The 23,520-nt window shown below is 42.7% G+C and overlaps 1 protein-coding gene across 6 annotated transcripts in view; it reads left to right on the forward strand.

Annotated features, from left to right (window-relative positions):
- The first annotated feature begins 104 nt into the window (after positions 1-104).
- Positions 105-23,520, forward strand: part of ZBED4 (zinc finger BED-type containing 4) — a 29,416-nt gene continuing 6,000 nt past the window's right edge. The window contains exons 1-2 of one of the 6 annotated variants that reach the window (XM_083831453.1): positions 106-318; positions 5,979-6,056. The gene's annotated coding sequence lies outside the window, so the exon portion shown is untranslated. Of the gene's footprint in view, positions 319-878; positions 1,026-5,978; positions 6,057-15,200; positions 15,451-18,978; positions 21,538-23,520 lie in introns of those variants that run through there. The other 5 variants (XM_083831450.1, XM_083831449.1, XM_083831454.1 and 2 more) reach the window with 5 other exon arrangements.

Here is a 23,520-nt window from a genome sequence, read left to right on the forward strand (position 1 = left end):
GGGCGGCCATTTTGCGGCGCGGTGACATGTTGTGCGTCATGCGTGCCGCCGCTCGGCGGGCGGGCGGGCGGGCGGCGGCGGCGGCGGCGGCCGCGGTGCCGCCCCTCGGAGCCCGGCGCCTGCGCAGCGCGCCCTGTGGCGGCCGAGCCGGGGCAGGCTGCTGAGCGCCGCGGCGGCGGCGGCGGCGGCTGGAGACAAAGCGCCCGGCTAATGAATGGGACGGGCCCGCCCGGCCCTTCCTTTTAACCCCTTCGGGCCCGGCCGGGCGGCGGCGGCAGCGGCGACCTCCGGCTTCCCCTGCGGCGGCCGCCCGGGGAGGTGAGTGGCCCCGTTCCGGTCACCGGGAGGGGGCCGGGCTGGGCCGGCCGGGGCGGGCCGGCTCTCCCCGCCCCGCTCCCCTCCGCCGCCCGGTGCCGGTGCCTGCGCGCCGTAGCTCCCCGCCCCGGGCCCGGCGGCGGCGGCGGTGCCGGTGCCCCCCCCCCCCGTCCCGGCCGGGAGCGCCCGCGGGACAGCGCCGCCAGGCCGGGCAGGGGGCGTGTGGCGGCGGCGGGGCGGCGCAGGAAGCCGGGGACTAGGCCCGCGGTGCGGGCTCCATTGTCTGCGAGGCCCTGGGAGGGGGCTCCGCCGGGCGGGGGCTGCGCCGGGGGTCGCCGCTCCCCGGGGGCTCGGCGGCTGGGGGGGGCCGGAGGCGGCCGGCTTTGTGTGCGGGCTGGGCCGGGCCGGACTGGGCCGGCGGCACCCGGTGGGGCTCGGTCCCCGCTCGCACCGGGCCGGGGCCCCTCCATGTGGCCGCCGCCGCCGTCCCCATCCCGGAGGGCGTGTGGGCTGCAGGAGGGCTCCTCCGCCAGGGCTTCGCCCGCGGGGCCCCGGGGCCGAAAAGGCCGGGCAGTCCCAGGAGATGTCCCCCCCCCGGGACCGGGGAGGCGTCCGCCGCTGGCTTCGGCGGCGGTGTAAACAGCGCATCTCTTCCTGTGAAGTTTGCAACCCCGTCCTTCCTCGGCAGAGCCGGTGTTGGCTCAGGGGAGGTGTGTGTGGAGAGGCTGCAGGGCTGAACTGCTCTGCTCCCCGCTTTTTTTTACTTTGGGGGCCGTGGTTTTGTTTAAAAATGTCTTCTGTAACTCCTAGGGCTGCACCGAGACAGCTGCTGACAGCAGGCACCGGTTGTGCTACGGTGCTCACCGGGTGCTGGAGGGTGCCGTGCGCGCTGGAGCTGTCTGCTGCACATGCGGTCTGCTAAAAGCATAAAAACACTTATTAATCCCAGAGAAGTTAAAACAGTCAAAGGCCTGTTTTGCTTTAATAACGATTCCGTGTATTATCGTGAAGTTTAAGCATTTGGCTTTGCAGCGTAGAAGGTCTGCTCTCCCCCATTCTTCTCCCTGGCGCTTCTGTGTTAGAAGCGGCTGTGTGCTGTTTCTGGGGTGTATCTTTGAGAGGTTTCAGGAATTCACCATGAGCTGTCATGCTGCAACTGTAAGCCAAGCAGAGAAAGTCTTTCAAGCCCCTGTAACATAAACATACTCCTCAGGCTTTCCTTGTGTGCTGTCTTCCACATGGCCCATGGTGTGTGTGCATGTTTTGCTTTTAAAGAGAGGGAACATAGTTGTTTCCTTCTGAAGGTTACCTTCAGGAATGCACCATTTCCCTTCAAACACAGGCACCCTTTGGGGGGGGACATTTGTGGAGTGTGTGCTGGGGGTAGTGAAGCCTGGAAGACTTTATCAAGCATCCCCAAGATACCAACTTGCTTTTAAAAGTCCTATGCAAATGCTGGGCAGGGGCTTTCTAGTTATTATTTACTATGGAGTTTGGTTTGGGGGAGGAAAGAAATCTTCTGTCACTTTATTGTCTGTTAAAAGCAGGAGGAATCCTTTTGTGGACTCTTAGAAATGTGAGTGCTATCTGCTACAGACGGGACCAACAGTCAAGGAGCTGCAAGTTCCTCTATCTTCGGATATCTCTGTCCTTTGGGATTTACAGTGTTGCTGGTGTCTTCCTACTTTAACAGATGTTGAGGAATTCATGCTGTAGAAGTTCTCTGGATTAAGAATTGATTGAGAATATGTGAAATGAAATAACTCAACTAAGCATCTCAGAGGAAAGTGTTTCCTAAACATTTGTACTTTCTAACACCTGTCATCATTTACTGGTACTCTGTGTCAAGCAAAATTCTTGTGGATGCAGCATCCCCAATGGTAAGGTGAAAGTCCAAGCCTGCAGTGGTGGAAGGCTAGAAGGTGATCAGCTTAAGAGTAGCGCTGTGCTACTGGTACCTGGCGTGCTATGGCCTCTGTTTCTGTTTGGTTGTTCTGGCACACCTTAAACATAGACTGCAAATATCCTGAGCGAGAATTGTGTTTGCAGAACAGCCGGTATCGTGGGGTCATGGCTGGTTAGGGAAGGGGGGGAGCTACTTTAGCATGCACAGTACATCACTAAAACTTATAATTTGGGAATGTAAGAGGGCAGCTGAATTCCACAGATGTTTATTTAATATTATCTATGTCTTAACGTCTTATACGTAATGCAGAACGAATTATATCATTCTATCCATCAATTCTTAAGAACTAGATATTGCCGGAGGAAGTCCTGGCAAACTCTTGGGCCGTAAGGAATAGTTGCTATTTTATGTGGCCTTTGAGCCTGCTGTATCTTTTTACCCCTTCCCTTTTTCTTGGAAGTTGTTTGATTCAAATTTTCTACAACCCTAACTGTAGTAACTGCGTTGAGATTTGTTTGTGGCTCTGAGAAATTTTAAATTAAGGAATGCAAATGTTTTGGGCCATATCTCTGAACACTTAGCTACATTTTACCACTGTTCACCATAGAGTCTCTATAAGGGAACATTTTGTAAATCCTGTCTTTTGAGGCTTGCCTTTCATTTGCAGGAGTTCTCATCTTCGAAAGGAGCATATCGTGTTATGGGCTTGCCATTGTAATGTACAATTAAAATCTGCTTTATGCAAATAAATACGATTATACATGTATATTAACTTACTTTTAGGTAGGAAGCACTATTATAGACAGTTCAGTTGTGGATTTCGCAGCGTAGGCCATAGTGTTTAATTCATCATTATTTGACTTTCTCTTAAATGAGGAGAGTTTAAGTATTTTTATTAGTATCATCAGAAACAAATGTGATTTGCATGATGTTTGCTGTTCTGGTGCACGCTTTCCAAATAGGCTTCACAGAAAGGTGTCCTCTTGCATGTGGCAAAAGGACATTGTTTTCTGTACAGCTTCGGCTGCTTATTTTGTGTTTGCTACTGGCATCATCAATTTCTGTCAGCATTTCTCAACTGTGAGATTGTTTAATTTCATCCAGTTGCTGAAAAAGTGCTGTAGTTTCTGTGGCCTAAAGGTACCTTTTAAGTGAAATATGGAATCTTAAGCACACAGAAGAAGGATTAAGAACAATTAAAACTTTTATAATTTTTTTCCCAAAGTGTAGAAACTGCTATCCTAAATTATGTAGTGATAAATAGTTTAAACACGGTAACAGAGTTTTGTTTCTTTTGTGATGAGGCAGAGCATAATGTGATGGTCTGTTAAAATAAAAGCAGGAAAGGACCCTGTTTTTTAAGGTCCTCATTTCTGTTCAAATGTAATCATTCAGAACAAATTGTGAATTTTTGATATTGAACAACGTGTTAGAGAGTGCAGCATCAGTCTTTCCTGTAACCTGTGTAATACTAATTTTCAGTGGATGTTGACATAAGAAGTATTACCATTATCTTTATTTAAACTTGGAAGCTGTGTGCTCTTTAGCCACTACTGCACACTTGCCTACTGTCTCTGTCCTCTTTCCCCTCCCACTTTGCTTTGTAATGACAAAGCAACAAACAACCATTCGTTGAAGGTTTAGGGGTTTGCTACTTCATTTTTATGGCTTTCTGAAAGCTCGTTGAATATTTCATTTTTTCAAGTCATGCCTGGTAGTTTGCAGTCACTATATATATAACATACCTGCCATACAGGTGTATTTTTCCTTCGGTGTGGTGGAGTCATTGAAGCTGCAAGTGCTCTGATTTTCTGTACATCTAATACAAAAGCCAGTTCTGGATTTCAGTAGTCAATAGCCTGAAGTTTATGGCTGAAAACAGGCATGTTTTGGCCCATGTGATATATTCTAGAAATACTTCTTTGCAATTCTATACAAAATGTATGGAAAAAGGTATTTGAAGTTAATAATATACTAGTAATTGTCTTGTATGACAGTGATCAAAGAATTTGTGCTGGTTTTGCCTCAACTGTCTTCATTTCATTAACATTTCAATAATTATGCTGTCTACCTGTTGCTGTGGTTCTGTGTGCGGTTTTCTAAATTTGTGTTCTGTGCACAGAAAAGATGATCAGATCCAGCTACAATGACTTTTTCTTTGTTATTCTTTTTGCTAGAAGAAACAATGAAGAGAACCCAAATATTAATTTGAATTTAATGAAATGTTTGACCCAGCTTGAAACTGTATTACAGGCATCTTTAACAAATGAAAGAATGAGAGGGGAAGGGGGTGTTTGTTTTTTGTTTTTTTTAAAGATATGAGGAAGGATAAAGACACGTTATTTGTACCCTTTCTTGCCTGTAGCATGATGGCAGTGGCACTTGCGAGGAATGTGGGAGAGCCAGGTTAGCTTCCCTTCTTTGCCCTGAGGAGCTGAATCCACATCTCTGGAGAGTTCCCTAACCCTGTCTGATGAGCCTTGGGAATGGGGTGGGTCCTGGTCACCTTGGCTGACACTTTCCACCTCGTGTACAGTATTTAAATGTTTGCTGTAGAAGGGACAGCCGAAGTGTCTCTTCTTAACAGTCAAATTAGCTGGCCACAGAGCTCTGGAGATGTTTTCACTTGCTTAATAGGGAGTATGGAGGTATTTTTAAATGGAAAATGTCAGTAAAAGAGGTTACGTGTAATTCATCTGCTAATGCACAGTAAGCAAGCAATCAGGACTTTCCTTCCTCTGAGAGGTGTTCTGCTTACCAAGAAATATAAATCTGTAGGCATGTGTTTCTGCCTAACGATCTGAACATGTGCAGGAAGCATTGACTGTTGGGAAAAGTGCTTTGCCAGCTTAAACCCTGTTGATGCTTGGTCCATATCATCCTTAGAAGAAAAGGACAAAGCATCTTCGTGGCCATTAAACTGCAGAATCCAGCTTTTTTTTTTTTTTTTGTGTTCAGATTTTGAGCAGAAGTTGCCGTACTGGATTTTCAAATATAGCAAAAAGATGTCCTGGTGTTTTTTAATGCACTGGGGCAGTGAAACAGCCAGGGGGGTACTCTGGCACAAAGATGCTCAGGTCTGTGTAGTCAGTGGGGCTAAAGAAGCAAAACTTCAAAAATGTGTCCTGTGTTGGACTGTTTTGGCGGGTTTTGGTTCTAAGCCAAAATATCTGACTTAATGTGCTCCACTTTTAGTCATTCCTTTCTTATACACGGGGAATGATAATCTTGTGCTCACCCCATGTTATTGCATGTTGGTTAATACACATGCTGGGTGCAGTGTGTAAGCAGCGTATTTAGCTCACAAAAGGAAGGCATAATGAGCTGCCAGATGAATCCCGTAGTGCATTAACAGGTGCCTACAAGCTACCTTGAAATGTAGTGTAGCTCTGACCACTTCAGTGTGAAGTGAGTATATTGTCTTGTTTTCTTTCATTCCAGAGAGTGAAATGCCATACAGTCACCTCTAAGCCAAAAAATAAAAATAAAAAAATCTATGGTTCAACACCAAGACGTGTACAATAAATGACTTTTAATGTCATTATTATTTTTTGCTTTGGTGCTCTAGAGTTGAAAATGTTTAACTTTTCTTGACAATTATGAAGACTAGGGATCTTGAAAAAAGGGGAGAGCTATTCGTATAAGTGCAGCTCCTGGAGCTATGACCTAAACTTGAAACATCCTGTGACTTGCCACTGTGACAGTTAACGTGACTAAAAAATTCTATTAGAAAGAATTACCTTCTTCTTTCCCTTAGATACAATCATCATCTTTAAGTTTGAGTAACAAGTATTTAACTTGAAATGAATCCTCCTGCATGCAGTGGAACAGATGTGTAAGTTGTTTTTTTTTTTCCTCAGTGAACTAATTGACAGTTTGTTTGTTTAGGGTCTTGCGTGATCGTTGTTATTAGTATTAATTTAGAGTAAGCCCATGGATGAAGCGTATGAATAATCATATATAGAAATTAGCTTGTATGGAATTTAGTAATTTAGCAGGCAGCTTGTGTGAGTATCTGAGATTTAAAAAATAAGTTTAGAAGCCTGGCTATCTTTACAGTGTTACAATAATAGTAACCAGCTTATGATTTATGGTGCACCTTTTACTCTGTGGTAACAGCTGATTATATATACATCCTTACCCTCTAGACTACCCCTTAAAAAAGGGGGAAGTAACTTGTATGCCCTACATCCATCCTGTACCCCAGTTATACTTGCTTTGTTCATGTTTTTGCATCTTCATAGATAGAATAAACTTTGGTATTTTCTTTACGGTTTTTGTTACAAACGTTTTTTTCTTTATATATTCAGTTTGAGCTGTGAGTAAAGATTTTTGGAAGCGTAAGATTATTTTCATGCATGAAAAAATCGTTTATATTAATGTTTATATGTAGCCTAACAATAAGTGTTGTATAGTGTTTCAGATAATGCTCTTCCCTTGATTTGAACTGTGGGTTTGTTTTTTTTTTTTTAACTTTTAAGCTGTCTGTATCATTGGCTAACATGCCTGTTAGCAACAGGTCGACAAAAGGTTTAAGACAGGTAGAACACTGAGCTACAAAGTCTTGGTGGGGTCATCCAAGACTCTGGCTTCCATAGGAAAAGAAAAATAAAAGTATGATTCACATTCATTTCTTGAAGGAAAGTTTTCCTAGGTGACACATACAGAAGATGTGGGGAATTTTGTTACATACTAAGTCTGCTTGTGGATCTTTCATTGTTGAAGTATAAGCAAAAATTAATTATTAGTGCTTTCCAAGCCAATAGCACAGCCAAATAACAGGAAAGTGTAGTCACCATTTGCAGCACCCTCTCGAGTCAGTTTTTGACCACTGTAAAGCAATCTGATAAAAGGGGCTATGTTGCTTTTGCCAGAATATCCAAAAGTTCACTCACGTATTTGACGATGAATCCCGATACGCTCATCGAAGGGTCATTTTATGCTTTGCACTGTTTCATTATATGATGTCAAGCACTGTAGCTTTTTATAGTTCTACCTAAAGTGTCTTTCTAATGTGGCCCTCAAGGTTAAAAGCCTCCAATGAGAATATCCCCTTTAGTACTACTTGTCAACTGAAAATTGGTATCTTGTCTTAGCATCTTCAAGCACTATTTTTTGAACTATAATCCAGTTGAAGTAAGCTGCATTGTTCTGGTAGATAATAAAATCTGTAAGTAGTTACTCTTAAAGAAGTTAAATGCCAATATGAGCTCCAATAGAAAAGCATATACATTCTATTACCTACATATTGTCATATTTGTGTAGTTCTTTGAAGTTCATATTGTGAACACTGTGGAATAGAGTGTAGGTAGTTTTAGTCGGCCTAAAAGAGCATTCGTACAGCATAGTCTGAGTTTCTTGCAACAAAGTCTTTGTTTGTTTTTCTTTATTTTGTGAAGTGTTAATAGAAGGCAGTCACTTTTACATGATTTTTTTGGGGATCATAAAATATATCAAATATATAATGTGTTAAGCGGTCTCTTACTACTATTTGCTGGGGATTGCTTTTCTGCTCTACCAAATTAGCTTGCACATAAAAAGATTTCTGCTTCCTGGCATGGTAGTCATAGGCTGACTTTGCTTTTCCTTTGCATTTCAGCATATCAATATGTGATATCTGATGTGATTTACCGCTGCAGATTGCCCCATACAGCATATTGTGAACGAATTAGTTATTGCATACTAGTTCCCGGAGCTGAGTAGCATGGCCTGGAGAGCTAGCACTTCGCAAGTGTTTTTTTTGTTGATGATGTTTTCTTCATTAGTGATTCATTAGGCACTCTTAGAAGGATGGGTACTTACACAGAGCTGAAGAGTTTCCTGAGAACAAAGATGGAAGTATTAATCTGTCCAGATGTTAAAATTTTGTTTCAGTAGGTTGGAAATATTACAGGTCTTCTGCATCCTTTAACATGCAGTATAAGAATTATAGCCTTTGAGCACATATTCAGTGCAGTAGCTTTTATGTGCAGTTTAGATCATTGAAGAAGATCTAGTTCCTGATTAAAGGGATGTCATAGATCCCTTGATGTGTCATGAGAAGGTGGAGAGGAAAAGGGCAGTTCTGAATATGCTGCCTATTTAGAGCTCCCGCCAAACGTTTGGCTCCTAGCTTCTGGCAGCCTTTCTTATTTAAGAAATTTAATTATTGACTGCAAAGACATGCTGAAATAGGTGAAGGCAATCATATTGTATTTTCTTCTTACTGCTCTTATTCTCCTTTTTTCTTCTGCATTAGAGGTGGGAACATGATATGCTGATAACACTGTTGGAGGATATCCACAGGCAGAAAGAGAAAACAGAAGGCAATGGGGTAATTCTCATTACATGGAAGGTTTTCGTTTATTGTGACTTGCATCAGTAGCCACTTGAATGAAGCATAGGCCAACTTTCAGAGAGCCGAGCAATGGGCAAACCATGCTATTGGCAGTATGTTTGCATTTGGTGCTGGGAAATCGGAGGAATTGAGGATGCTTTCTTCTCTTCCCTTCCTAGTAACGTGGAGTTGTCCTCTGTGATTTCGTGTGCTGTGGGGAGACTGTAATCTGTTTATGGCAGGAAACACAGTGATGCTCATAAAGAACAAGGAGCTTCCCCATCCTTCCCCTTTCTCTAAATGTTTTTATTAATTTCCCTTTTGCATATCTTACAAAACATTGGGTTTATTGAAATGATTATTTTGGCTTTTGTGTAATGGTAGAAATTAAGCAAATGGAAACAGCAGGGGCTGTTTTTCTTTACCTGCTCCTGTACTAAAAATGTCTTAGATTGTGCTCTGAAAAAAACACTCACGTATCTGTATTCTGTAAAACTTATTTAAATTACAGGTTGCATTACAGAAATTAAAGCTTTGCATTTGTTAGGGTAAGTTCTACAAAAAGCTTTATTTTTAATTAAAATTGTATTCTTTTCATAATTGTATTTCTCATTAGCTCCCTGAGCAAAATCCTGTTTGCTCAAATTAAAATCTGAGTCTACGGCAGCAGTATAGCTCTCCTATAAACCATTTCTTTTGGGGGAAGAAGACTAAGCTATTTGTTTGCCAGGGACAGGAGTGTCTTTTTGGACTTCCTGCTAGTGCTCAATGTGGTGCTAGTGGAAACAATGCCGGCTTTCCTGGCTGGTTTGCTTGTGTCAGCTGCATCTTTGCAGCAAAGGATCACCTTGTCTGGAAGAAGGCAAAGAGAACTGCAAAGAGGCTGAGGAGGAAAAGACGCTTTGTTGCGGAGGCTAGGCACAGGCTGGTTGGCAAGCGAACGGGAGGCCTCTGCACGCTTCTCTCTCCTTCTCCCCCATGTTATGAATTGGAATGCCTGCTCTAAGAGGGTCAGAGTTGAAGTTATTGGGTTTTTAAACCAGGATATCAGATGGATATGTCAGTTCCTAATGGTGTTCATACAGTTTCCTTAGAAACACTGAATGACAAAAAATACTTAAAAGTAGCTTTAAAAAGTTCACCCCAATCATGGGTATGGTCAACTATGTCCGCATGTGCTATGGGACTTATTCCTGTTCTTGTGCTCACTGGCAAAACAGTGAGCTTCTAAACTCATCTTGTAAAATTATCTTGGATGGTATTGTGATTGTTATTTTCTGTTATACTTAGTAAAGTAGATGGGTTTTTCTTTGCATCAAGTAAAAACTAGATGTATTTCTTCAAATCGTCATTTGAGGAAGAAGAAGGTTTTTACAGAGAAGAAATGTTTCTTCAGAGAAGCATTTGCAATTTAGGGTAACTTGATTTGAAATAAAATTTTGTGACAAAAGAATGATTAAACATGGCTGTAAAAATCCTTATGAAGTATGTAAACTACTGTTTGAAAATATTTTCTGTCTTTTCAGGGACTGTGAATTGTGTCCTCTTACTAACCTGCCTTGATACACAGAAGCTAACAGTTCTAGGATACACCTGTATGTTAAAAACATAGTACTGTGTCTTATTACATGTATACAAATAGGATGTAAGTAAATAATGGAAAACCTCTCCATAGCACAAGTGAAACTATCTGAGGACGTGTAGCTAACTGGCATTAATATGTACAGAAAGTTGCATTAATGGGTAGTTATATGTTCTGTTAAAGATTGTATTTATATTTTGTGAGGCTTTATTTCTCTTAATACTTAGATAGATGTTTTCAGCAAGAGTTCCATGAAGTCTTACCCTACTCTAGGCATGGCATACATCTCCAAACTTCTCTCTCATTCTCTGCTATTCTACTTGTTCAGCTTTGTAACTGTCAGTTTTCTCCCTTTCAGATGTCTCATTTTTAACTCTTTGGAATAGTCCTTAAAGTTCTTAAGGTTTCTCTCTTGCTGGGCTTCAAGATAGACATCTTAAAATATATAACAAAAGCATATGTACCTTGCAAAATAAGAAGATAAATTCATCAGGAGGAAGAAAAAAAAAAAAAAAGAAAAAATACTGTCCTAATCCTATCTCACTTTTTTTCTCAGCCGTATACTGCACAGAAGGAAGAAGAGTAGAGTCCTATGGGCTAGACAGAGAAATTGATCACCTGGGGGGAAAGAAGTGTCGGAGGAGCTTTGCTTTGAATTTTCTGACACTTTTTTGAAAGCAGATTGCTCTTCTCTAGCAACACGGAATAAATGTTTTGTCTTTTGTCTTTAATTCTTTCAGAACTTATCTCTTTTTCCTATGTTTTTGGTTGTGCTTTGTTTCCTGTTCCACGATAATACTGATGCATGTTCCCTACTTCTGTTCTTATTTTATCTTCTGCGTTTTACCCCCGTATTTTGTTGTTGGAACCTTCATTCGTCTTCCCTCCCCTCAGCCCAAAATTGTACAACATGAGATACTGAAAGCATCTTTGATGTCCTACACTAAAAAATACTACAGGCTAAACAGCTCATACTTCAGCTGTTTAAAAAAAAAAAAAAAAACTTTTTTTCTTAATGAAACTTTCTCCTAGCATTGTTTAAGAATTACCCCATTTTATTAGCATGTAATACTTATTTGTCTAAAAATACAAATGATAATATCAAAAGAGAAGCAAAATCTGTTTTTTTCTCTTGAAGCAACATTGAACTGATGCGTAAGACTTATGAAAATTCTGTTAAAAAATTATTGAAATCAGTACTTAAAGCATCAGCATTTTAACAAGTGACAGGCAGATCTGCCATTTGGTAGGTGTGAACAGTAGCATAGAATGGATCCTGAAAGCATTGTTTCAGTAGCATCACACCAGATAATGAGAAAGAAGGTTCTTCAACTCAAGAGACAGTTTGGATCATAGACAAATATTGACATAATTTACTTACCATGACAAATCTGTCTTTTTTTTTAATGAGCAATCTCATAGTAAAAGCTGTGACAGAAATGATTAGCATATGTACCACCTACTTTTTTCTTATAGTGTGCAGCTATGGAAAGTTAGCAGAGGACATGTGAAGGAAGATAGCCCCATTTGAGATCCATTGGTATTTTTAGTGCACTAAGGAAAAAAAAAATAGTGACAATTATAGGCATATCAGGTGGTTGTAGGTATAAGTAGTGTTACTGTGTGTGGTGATGTGCAATATTATGTATGGTGGTACATACAACATGGTGATGATATTTATTTTTTATATTTAAATTTGGAATGGGATTGTTTAGGCAGAGATGAAATTTGTTTTTGTTATTGTTAGTCTTAGCTGTGTGTTTTTATTTTGTTTTTGAAGTAAATGCCTTTTGAAATTGTGGAATATGGATTTCTGTGCTATGGGCTTTATAGTGTTTAAAACATGGTGTTGCTTAAAGCTAGGTAATGGAGGCTGAGTATTCAAGTAGATGAATATTTAATAAATTGACAAATACGTGACGAAGGCTGATGTTTTCCATAAGTCAGTTTGATTTTTGGCCTATATCTGATGCTTGTTTTATCCTGAAACATGCTGAGCAGTCAGCATGTGCCATTAAGGTCAGATGAAATATTTGGGTACTGAGCATGTTTAGCAAATCTGGCTGGGCGCTTAACAGGGATGCAAGAACTAACATCAGCTGGAAGTGAGTAATGTGCACACTAACACAAACACCCACGTTTATATCAGACTTCAAAAATAATGAATAGCAAATGTATAGTATTAGAAAAACAATATCCCTATCTTTTGTAAAGGTAGTGTGATTGAGGATATGCTGGTCCAAGAAGATTAAGAACTTCTTTTTTAATTTTATTTTTGAGAATGAAACCTTACTTCATTTCTGCTTTACGTATATTTTGAAGTATTTTAAAAAATGGTTGTAACATTGGTCTGTTACCATACTCATACTGTTTGTTCTTTAGCTTTGCTGTTTTAATGAATTATTTTCACATCTTTTATGCATCAGTGTAGAGCAGGTATAGTTCTTTGAAGGGGGAGCTGGTGCTCACATCTTTCTCCTTACGCTGAGATGCAGATCATTTAGGGTTTGCGATGGAGATACATGTACAAAACTGGGGCAGGGGGAGCTGTGGCAGAAACAGAGTTCCACTTCTTGAATCTTTCCCGAGGTTTCAGGGAATATCTGTAAAATGATGGGTAAACAGAGTTCCATGGACATTCCATGAAATGTTACCTGCCTTCCGTGTGCTGGTTAGATTTTAACTTGACACTGTCCCTTTAGCAAGAGCCTGAGACAAAAAGTGTCAATTCTGAGCTGTGCTGCTGATTATTATCTTTGTGCATTACTTTGCATTTAGTAGTGGCAGGAAAAATAGAGGGGAGAGAGAAGGGAGTCCAGAAACTTCTACACCAAGAAATGTGACTTGATGCCAGCTGGTCTATCATTAGGCTAAATGTAAAATTGCTTAATGTTTTGTGGGGTGGGAGGCAAGTAAAGGGGGAGTATTTACACGTAGCTGATAGTCTCTGTAACTTTTCAGTCTCTGTGCTTTAGGTAAATTCTTGCCTTTCTAATTAGGGTTGCGTACCCAGCTCTCATGATGATAGTTAAGACTCTCCACAACATGTTTTTTCTCTGACAGGGTTGAATGACTGATTTAGGCCTCAGCTTACACCAAGCACTGAGGATTTTATCCATGTGAAGAGGCATGAGTGATCTTTATGCACTGAGAAATCAGAGGTCTCTGTTTTGTGTCAGGACAGGAAGCACAGGAGCACTGGAGCTCACATACCTTCCTTGGAGGGCTCTCATTCTTTCTGCCTTGTATCCTGAGCCTCTGAGCATGTACCTTTGTCCCATGACTTTCTGGAGCATATTTTCATCTCCCTCCTTGTGCACTGCTCTGGATATGTTACTTTCTCTTTGAATTGTCCTGGCTTCTCTTCTCTTCAGGCATGTGGGAGTTAAGGGCATCAACTGCTTTGCCAGGATGCTGCCCTGTTCTGTCCAGCAGGAGCTGCCTGGTTCCTGCCTTCAAGTCTGGTACAGCTCCTATGTGTCGCATCCCGCTTGGCTGCCCACCCAGAAAATCCTCAGTCTTGGGAAGTAATTGGGAGTTAACTGCATGTTTTTTTCCCCAACACCATCCCCAGTCTGAGAGCTGAAACAGTCTTTTCTTATTTACACAAGCATATAAAACTGTCTGTGAATGTCCCGTAGGACATAATAGGATTTTTCTATACCAAAATGTTTGTCTCAATCCAAAATAGAATTTCAAAAATATCTACAAAAACTTTATTATTATTATTTGTCTTTTTTTAAAGAATTGTATCTGGAGTACTTGAGTACTTAGAGACCCTTAGTGAGAATGAGACCTTGATGGATGAGCCATGTGATAAGGTGACTTTGTAAAATTTGAAATTCATGGTGGAATAGACAGAAGAGAAAAGAAAGATGGAATAAAGTATTACAGGCATCCTAAGTAGAGTAGGGATATGTAGGGAAGAATTTAGACTTTTGCAAGACCAAGTAGCTTGTGGCTGAACAAGAGCTAAACCTAGATACTACTATTTCTCAGCAGGGCTGGAAGGCTGCCCAGTGGAAAGGGACCTGGGGATATTGGTCAGTAGCTGGCTGAACATGAGCCGGCAGTGTGCCCAGGTGGCCAAGAAGGCCAAACAGCATCCTGGCTTGTATCAGGAATAGTGTAGCCAGCAGGACCAGGGAGGTGATCATCCCCTTGTATTCTGCTCTGGTGAGGCTGCACCTCAAGTACTGTGTTAAGTTTTGGGCCCCTCACTACAAGGAGGACATCAAGGCCCTGGAGCATGTCCAGAGAAGGGCTACGAAGCTGGTGAAGGGCCTGTAACACAAGTCCTGTGAGGAGCGGCTGAAGGAACTGGGGTTGTTGTGTCTGGAGAAGAGGAGGCTCAGGGGAGACCTTATTGCTCTCTGCAGCTACCTGAAAGGAAGGTGTGGGGACCTGGGGGTCGGCCTCTTCTCACAGGTAACTAGTGATAGGACTAGAGGGAATGGGCTCAAGTTGTGCCAGGGGAGATTCAGGTTGGAAATCAGGAGAAATTTCTTCACTGAAAGGGTTGTGAGGCATTGGACAAGCTGCCCAAGGAGAGTAGCTGAGTCACCATCCCTGGAGGTACTCAAAAAATGTGTAGACATAGAGCTTAGCGACACAGCTTAATGGTGGACTTCTCAGTGCTAGGTTAAAGGTCAGACTAGATAAGCTTAGAGGTCTTTTCCAGATGAAACGATTCTATGAATATTCAAAAAGGTTATATTTTCACTACTTACTTCCATATATCAATCTTAAAGATAAAAGTAGAGAAAAAAAGTATACGTTGTTAAAACTTCCAATAAAAATACTTTCAGTTTTGACCACAGGGTGGTTGTCTTTTCCTCCAGAAAGAGAGTGCTTTTAAGAGTAATAGCTTCCATCATTTTTTTTCTGTTTATACTTTTTTTTAATTGATTTGGATACGAATTTGGTGATTGTTTCCCATTACATTAACATACACTGGATTATTTTTTACATAGTTTCTGTGAAGTACACAAATTTGAAGTAAACTTCAAATCTTTGATACGAAGTTAATAAAAATTTATAATATTATTTGTCCTAATTGTTATATTCTGTTTCAATATTAGGTTAGGGTGAAGAGTATTCCTGTCAACAAGGAACAATATGCAGCATCGATGGTGCTATTTCCACACTTTACTCTTTTGCGTCCAGATGGAGCATTTGGGGTTGCAGACATGAGAGGGTATTTTGCAAGCTGGAGAGAATACCTTCATAAAACCACAGAAGTTATGGGTTAATGTAACTTGGAGTGCAGCTCATAGACATTCTGGATTAAAGGAAGTAGCTGCAGTCTCCAGCTTTCAGGTGTCTGGAAAGGTAATGGAATAGTAAAGCTAGCTTTACAGATTCACAGATTCACAGATTTTTCTAGGTTGGAAGAGACCTCAAGATCATCGAGTCCAACCTCCGACCTAACACTAAGTACTCCACTAAACCATATCCCCAAGCTCTACATCTAAACGTCTTTTAAAGACCTCCAGGGATGGTGACTCCACCACCTCCCTGGGCAGCCCGTTCCAATGCTTAATAACCCTTTCGGTAAAGAAGTACTTCCTAACATCCAACCTAAAACTCCCCTGTCGCAACTTTAGCCCATTCCCCCTCGTCCTGTCACCAGGCATGTGGGAGAATAGACCAACCCCCACCTCTCTACAGCCTCCTTTCAGGTAACTGTAGAGAGCGATGAGGTCGCCCCTGAGCCTCCTCTTCTCCAGGCTGAACAAGCCCAGCTCCCTCAGCCGCTCCTCGTAAGACTTGTTCTCCAGACCCCTCACCAGCTTGGTCGCCCTTCTCTGGACTCGCTCGAGCACGTCCATGTCCTTCCTGTAGCGAGGGGCCCAAAACTGAACACAGTACTCGAGGTGCGGCCTCACCAGAGCCGAGTACAGGGGCACAATCACTTCCCTCGACCTGCTGGCCACACTGCTTCTTATACAGGCCAGGATGCCGTTGGCCTTCTTGGCCACCTGGGCACACTGCTGGCTCATATTCAGCCGACTATCCACCAATACTCCCAGGTCCTTCTCGGCCAGGCAGCTTTCCAGCCACTCATCTCCCAGCCTGTAGCTCTGCTTGGGGTTGTTGCAGCCCAGGTGCAGGACCCGGCACTTGGCCTTGTTGAACTTCATGCAGTTGACCTCAGCCCATCGCTCCAGCCTATGCAGATCCTCCTGCAGAGCCTTCCTGCCCTCGAGCAGATCGACACACGCACTTAGCTTGGTGTCATCTGCAAACTTACTGAGGGTGCACTGGACGCCCTCATCCAGATCATCAATAAAGATATTAAAGAGGACCGGCCCCAGTACCGAGCCCTGGGGGACTCCACTAGTGACCGGCCTCCAGCCAGATTTGACTCCATTCACCACAACTCTCTGGGCCCGGCCATCCAGCCAGTTTCTAACCCAGCGAAGCGTACGCCAGTCCAAGCCCCGAGCAGCCAGTTTCTTGATGAGAATGTTGTGGGGAACGGTGTCAAAAGCCTTACTGAGGTCAAGGTAGACCACGTCCACAGCCTTTCCCTCATCCACCAAGCGCGTCACTTGGTCATAGAAGGAGATCAGGTTCGTCAAGCAGGACCTGCCTTTCATAAACCCATGCTGACTGGGCCTGATCGCCTGCTTGCCCTGCAAGTGCCGCGTGATGACCCTCAAGATAATCTGCTCCATGAGCTTCCCCGGCACTGAGGTCAAACTGACAGGCCTATAGTTCCCTGGGTCTGCCCTCCGGCCCTTCTTATAGATGGGCGTCACATTGGCTAGCCGCCAGTCAACCGGGACCTCCCCCGATAGCCAGGACTGCCGATAAATGATGGAAAGCGGCTCGGCCAGCTCCTCCGCCAGTTCTCTCAGTACCCTCGGGTGGATCCCATCCGGCCCCATCGACTTGCGCACATCCAAGCTCCGTAGCAGGTCGCCAACCATTTCCTCATGGATAGCGAAGGCCACATCCAGCTCCCCATCCCCTTCCACCAGCTCAGGGCACTGGGTGTCCGGAGAACAACCGGTATTGCCGCTAAAGACTGAGGCAAAGGCGGCATTAAGCACCTCAGCCTTTTCCTCATCCTTAGTAACTAGGTTTCCCCTCGCATCCAGTAAAGGATGGAGATTCTCCCTAGTCCTCCGTTTCGCGTTGATGTATTTGTAAAAGGATTTTTTGTTGTCTTTAACGGCAGTAGCCAGGTTGAGCTCCAGATGAGCTTTGGCCTTTCTAATTTTCTCCCTGCACAGCCTCGCTACATCCTTGTAGTCCTCCTCAGTGGCCCGCCCTTTTTTCCAAAGATTATAAACCCTCTTTTTTCTGCTAAGCTCCAGCCGCAACTCTCTGTTGAGCCAGGCCGGTCTTCTTCCACGCCGGCTCATCTTTGGGCACGTGGGGACGGACCGCTCCTGTGCCATCACGATTTCCTTCTTGAGGAGCGCCCAGCCTTCCTGGACTCCTCTGCCCTTCAGAACCGCCTCCCAAGGGACTCGGCCAACCAGCGTCCTGAGCAGCTCAAAGTCAGCCCTCCGGAAGTCCAAGACAGCAGTTTTACTGGTCCCCTTCCTGGCCTCGCCAAGAATAGAGAACTCTACCATTTCGTGGTCACTCTGCCCCAGACAGCTTCCGACCACCACATCTCCCACCAGTCCTTCTCTGTTTGTGAAGAGAAGGTCTAGCGGGGCACCACCCCTGGTAGGTTCACTGACCAGCTGCGTCAGGAAGCTATCTCCCACGCTCTCCAGAAACCTCCTAGACTGCTTTCTCTGTGCCGTGTTGTGTTTCCAGGATATGTCCGGGAAGTTGAAGTCCCCCACGAGGACAAGCGCCGACGATTTTGCAACTTCTGTCAGTTGCCTATAAAACTCCTCATCCGTCTCCTCATCCTGGTTCGGCGGTCTATAACAGACCCCCACCAGGATGCTAGCCTTGCCGGCCTTCCCGCGGATCCTAACCCACAGGGATTCAACCTTATCATTCCCAGCCTGGAGTTCCACAACATCAAAAGATTCTCTAATGTAGAGAGCCACGCCACCACCCTCTGTGCTGCCTGTCCCTCCTGAAGAGCCGATAGCCAGGCATTGCAGCACTCCAGTCGTGGGAGCGGTCCCACCACGTCTCCGTGATGGCAACCAAGTCGTAGCCTGCCTGCTGCACAATGGCTTCCAGCTCCTCCTGTTTGTTACCCATGCTGCGTGCATTAGTGTAGATGCACTTCAGCTGGGCCATCGCCTTCTTCCCCGGCCTAGCCATTGTTTCCCCCGGCACAGCTCCGACAAGCCTTGTTTGAGCCCCGTCCCCCTTCTTACCTAGTTTAAAGCTCTCTCTATGAGCCCCGCCAGCTCCTGGCCTAGGATCCGTTTTCCCCTTGGAGATAGAGACCCATCTGGGGCCATCAGGCCGGGTGCCGAGTAAAGCTCCCCATGGTGAAAAAACCCAAAATTTCTATGCTGGCACCAGCCTCTGAGCCACCTATTAACCACATGAGCTTTCCATGTCCTCTCCGTGCCTCTCCCTTCCCCCGTAGGGATGGACGAGAACACCACCTGCACTCCCGCTCCCTCCACCAATCGTCCCAGCCCCCTATAGTCCTGTTTGATGGCCCTGAGGCTTCTCTTTTCAACATCATCGCTGCCAGCCTGGACTATCAAAAGCGGGTAATAGTCAGAGGGGCGAACCAGGTTTGGAAGCTTCCTGGTAACGTCTCTGACCCTGGCCCCAGGGAGGCAGCAGACTTCCCTATGTGTGGGGTCAGGCCGACAAATAGGGCCCTCCGTTCCCCTGAGGAGGGAGTTGCCCACAACAATCACCCTTCTTTCTTTCTTGGTGGAGGCAGTCCTGAGGCGTGGAGTCAACTTCCTCTCTTCTTCTCTCCCAACAATCCTCTACAAATCATTAGGTCCAGAACAACTTGTTTCTTTCATTAAGTCTAACTTTCTCTACTTTGATCCTAATTATTCAGTTGCATCCACTAGTTCATGCTTGTATGTCTGTGCAGGTGCCTGTGAACTTCAGTGAGACCTGAGCATAGGACCCACCTCCTGGCAGAGTATAACTAACATGTTAATTTTGCAGTCTCTTCTAATACCACGTCTTAATCACTCAGTATCTTGCAAACTGTATGTATGGGTGAGCTGTGACTGATTGTCAGAGTAAGTTGCTGTAGAAAAAAAACCTCTTGCTGTTCTTGTTTTCCTACTTCCAAGGGGTTTGTAATATGGAAGGCCAGTAAGGTTTCTCTAGGCTATACATTTATAAAGATTTGTTTGCTTATTTTTACGGGTTTTTGGTTAGTTGTTGTTTTTATTAATCAAATATTCTTTAATTAGCATAGTACCTGGCATTGAAGTGTAAGCTAATAATAATTTATTAAAGTGTCTCCTCCTCACTGCTTGTATGCTTTTAAGGATTTTCTTTTTACTTGACACTCTTAATGATGATGCCTGTACATTTCTAAAAATAAACAAGATCAGCACCATTTATTCCAAAAATGCCATCCATTTCTTCAAATTGTTTTTAATACATTTTTATCTATTTCCGACTCCCAAAAATCTATCGCTGCTTTTGATCTTTGAAACTAGTAAATAGTTTTGCTTTCACTTTGCCTCCACTTTTTGCATCTTTCTTGAAACCTCTACCCTTGCATTTTACAGGTGCATGCGTGTCTATATTTACATTACACACTTAAGTAATAATTTGAAGTTTGTAGTTTTAAACTATTTTCTCTAGACAACTACTTTCAGTTAGTTGCATTCTGTAACGTAATCAAGTCCATGATTTAGCACCTGACTACTCAGTCTGAAATTGTTTTAAACTTGCAGGGCATGGTCTGCTTTACAAATAATCTGCTCATAGTTCAGTGTTCTTGTACACTTTTCATGCTTCTCTGTACAGTAACATGTAGACATATTAACACAATCCCAAGACACCAATGTTTTTCTTTTTTTGCCCCCCTTCCTTCAGTAGTGATTTCTTCAGGTCATGGCAGTCTGATGTGGCACTCTTTGGATCAGTGACATTCTCGTGACATTTCTTGTCAACCACTGTACACTCTAAGTAATCCAATTTTGAATGGAAAATCCTATAAAATGTTTCTGCAGGCTTCTGACCACAGCAAGCCACTGACTGTCTACTGCCGTTTAGGAACTAATAGTCTGAGAGCAAATTTAAGTAGATAATTGTTCTGTAGTTTATTTTCTTTCCATTTATTTTCTTTGAAGATTTTTGTTGCAAGGGAGCTCTTAATTCTTTTTTTCATTGCTTGCCTGTATCTAATTGAGGAGATTTCAAAGACATAAATCCATTCTAATTTTGAGCTGATTGCCTGTAGCCTTCTGTACCTTTGAAGAAATTTTCCTTCTCCTTGAATATCCTGTTTGTTTAACAGCAGTTCTTAACTTTGAGTAGTTTGTGTCCAATGATAATTAAGCTACTTAAGGTGGTAATAAGCAAATTCATACTTTATTCTAGGGTACTATAAAATTTTAAAATAGGATGGAGTGTTGTGTTTGTTTTTAAAACAGATCGATCCTTGCAAGGAATAGGCATGGGAGGCAGAGATTCTTTCTACACCTGCAAGTCTTGAGGACTATATTCTAAAGAAAATTTGGTTTGAAATACCCTCAGGGGTGTTTGAGGGGAGGGAGTTTGGCTTAATTTTACAGTCTGATGTAGTAACACACAAAGTAACAGAGATCAGACTTAGGTGTTTGAAAGAAGATAGAAGACTTTGCATGTATTTTTTCCGAGGGGCATCCAACTTTGAGGATTTCCTGGGAAGGGATATAGCAGCCCTAATTGATCTCATCTAATAATCTTAGCTGTTCTGCAGACCTAGAAGGCAGCAATTGTGTCCAGAAAACTATGCAGAGACCTCTAACACATACATGAATTAGACTGGATATAACTAATTACTTCTTGCCTTAAACATAGATATAACTACACTACAGTAGTGTAACCAGCCACAATACACAAGTACTTTGTGACAGTGCTGATAGCCCAGCCCTCCTAACATCATGAAAACATTTTACATCACAGATAAGCATAAGTATAGAAATAATACATAGCTGCAAACGGAGAGCCATGTTTAATTGCACAAACGGGACAGAAGAACATGTAAATCAACAATTCAAGAAGTAAAATCTTCAGATAAAACCAAAGGGTACTGAATAAGCAGTAAGGATTTCTGGTGGAACCAGAACAGTTTCTGGTGCTAAAGAAAATGAAGTAAGTCATGCCAGGAGCAGATGGGATTGCTTACCACACCCTTTTTTTGGTAAAGGAGATGACAAGCATTAGAAACCACAAGCAACAGGAAGGAACATTTGAGAAGAAAGATGTCTACCACCGTGATTATGATTCCTGCTTTGAGTCTAAATAGCCGCCTTGCCTGTCCACCTCTGCTTCAGCAAATGATCAGACCATCAGGTACCATAGCCATCAGTGTTTAACTGCCTGGCATCATCTCAGTGGTATTGTGTACTCAGTGCTAATGTAGGATAAGATGATTAGGACCTAACTGTTTGAATATGTAGTGATAATGATTGCTAGTGATTAAGAACCAACCATTGCCAATGTTTATTGTTAATGTATGTCAATCTAGTAAGCTATTGTTATGAACCTTGCAGTTGGTCTCCTTTATCAGTCTTCCAAATCTTCCCATTACAGCTACCTTATGTTTAACTGTGTTAAGCAGTAAGTGGTTATCAGGACAAGTGAAGTATCTACATGGATTTATCTGTTAAAAGCCTAGAACTGTGTTTTTTGTTGTAATTTCTTTTGTATGAGGAAAAAAAAATACAAGCTAGAGATACCAGTACCTGTTCTGAGGCAAAGAAATTGTGCTCTACTTCATCAGCATCAGCTTCTGGTGGATACTTGTTTTCTATGAATCTAGCTAAAGATTTGTAATGTGCTTGCTGTAGCTTGGTGCTTGATGCATAATTTATGTTCTGTAAGCTCTGCACGGAGTGAATGGTTTGTGAGCCTTTCTGTTCTGTGATCCTGTGTCACAACAATTTCGTATATATTCATGATTTTGCATGTTTGCAGTACAAGTTCCAGATTCAAAAAATAGATCCAAATTCAGATGAAAAATATAAAAATCCTGTTTGATTTCTATTCAAAATGTTGAGTATCATACACTGTCTCCCTCATCCCAGATGCGCCTGCTTCCATATCATCAACATGTGTGATTGCTAGCTTCAGTTTCAGTCATTATTAAACTGAGTGATGTCAATTTAATCTCTGCTGCTGGGATTGTTCTTAAATGTAATTTTACAAACTTGTGAAGAGTACCAGGTAGTGTGATAGTGAGATAGATCTTAGAAATGTAAGACGGTTCTTCTTTAGGTCTCTTCCTTTACTTTTCCCAGAATTAGAGTTCTCTTTTGGTGTCTGAATACATGTGTTTTTTCTTTCCTCCCCCTGAGAAAGGCAGAGCAGAAACACTAAAACTTTCACAGAAAAGGCAGAGTGGCTGCTTTTCTCTTTGCGAAAGTTTTGATGGCTCCATCTCCCTTTTCTTAAGATAGTTGTAATAAGCTGATTGTTCCTCCTTTTCCCAGCCCCTTCTGCTGCATAGGAAAAGAGAGAATGTTATTACTACAATAGGTTTTACAGAAGTCTGAAATCCACGGAAAACCAGAGTTCCTAGCTGTTCTTTTTGACCTCTCATGCAAACAGACCGTAGAGAATTACAAAGCTGATATGACATTGGTCTTGACACAAAGGAAAAAACTCTGTGCGAGTACAACCTCGATCTACGTATCGTGTCTTGTAGCTGTGACTAATCTTACCTTTTGTCTGTTGAAATCCTCCTTGTGTTTGAGTAACACATGAAAATTGTGCAAGAATTTTAAAATATCCAATTTAAATGTGTGTTTGATCTTCAGCTAAGGTGAAAGTCCCATAAAATCCATTTTGTACAAATTGGACTGGATAGTGTAGCATCGGCTGTGTGGTGAAAAAAACATTTGCCATCATTAATAAAGATATCAATAACTATGTTAATGATGCAACAGAATAAGTGAGGGTTTGGCAAAATTTAGAATCCTGGTAAAACTGTAGTTAAAAAAAAAAATATCAAGAAAAGAAGGGTCTGACAACAGCAGACATCTTCGGGCTTGTGTGGGGCTGGTGGGGGTTTGTTTTTTGAGTCTTAGTGATTGATTTTTATATATATATATATAAAAATATGCATCTTCAAGACCAGCTCTTTGTACTGGAATTGTTGGTGGGGGGAATCCTTGCCCATGAGGGAAATTAGCTGTCTTGGTGTAAATGGGATTGCTCTGATTAGATACATAGGGAACTTGAGCTGGTAGTGCTGCGCTGGACAGCAACATATGTACCTGTATATATCTTTGCTTCTGAGTGATGTTGTTGCTATTGGGTGACCTCAGTGTGTAT

The sequence above is a fragment of the Anser anser genome (genome assembly GCF_964211835.1).
Source record: "Anser anser genome assembly, chromosome: 1".
In the NCBI taxonomy this organism is placed as follows: domain Eukaryota; kingdom Metazoa; phylum Chordata; class Aves; order Anseriformes; family Anatidae; genus Anser; species Anser anser.